Consider the following 777-nt stretch of genomic DNA (forward strand, 5'->3'; position numbering starts at 1 on the left):
TGGTTTATTATACAGTATCAGAAGAACAGGTGCTGGCCCTTAATGATCCCTGTGGGAATTTGGTTTCATCTTTGATTAATTGGAATGTTAACAGGAGAAAAGTTATCCTAATAGCTTCTTGTTGCCAACCCTGCGGAAGTTTTTAGGGGGCGAAAGGAAAGAGGTTTAAAAATAGCCTCCATCAGTGCACGATGGGAAAAGACCTGCCATTTAAATCCCGACAAAGCAATTTGCAGCTCATAATCAAGAGGACGGAAACATTTTATCGCATTTCCCTTTACAGTATAAGCTGACCAGTTCCGCCACATCCACAGCACAAATTAACATCAGCCAAAAGCTGGTAAATGCTGTTCTTTTCTTTGTCTGTTCAGACAGGTCTGCTGGCACATAAGCAGTTTCTGCTTGAAGGTGATATCCCATTATAAAAAGACTGGTGAAGGGAGATCCTGGATGAAGTTTATTTTCCTGGTCCAGAGAATTTATCATTAACAAGAGTGTAAGAAAATGAATATTTGCATTTTATACAGTCTCCAAAGTGCAATAATTGTATGTAACCTAATGTAAACCCTCTTTATTAGCATCCAGTACTTCTCCTCTGAAGGTGTGACCCCCCTCATTTGCACAGACTATTTAGTATGTGACATTTGAGTGGCCCTGTGGGCTGGAGGGTAAACACAGGTCAGTGCGTGATGATTTTTCTCTGTGAATAGATGGCAGTGTATCTTTTCCTTGAATAGATGACACTGATGTGTATTTATAGACACTGTATTTCTAGAC

This window comes from Morone saxatilis, unplaced genomic scaffold (assembly GCF_004916995.1).
Source record: "Morone saxatilis isolate NCDOM2014 unplaced genomic scaffold, NCSU_SB_2.0 Contig8, whole genome shotgun sequence".
In the NCBI taxonomy this organism is placed as follows: domain Eukaryota; kingdom Metazoa; phylum Chordata; class Actinopteri; family Moronidae; genus Morone; species Morone saxatilis.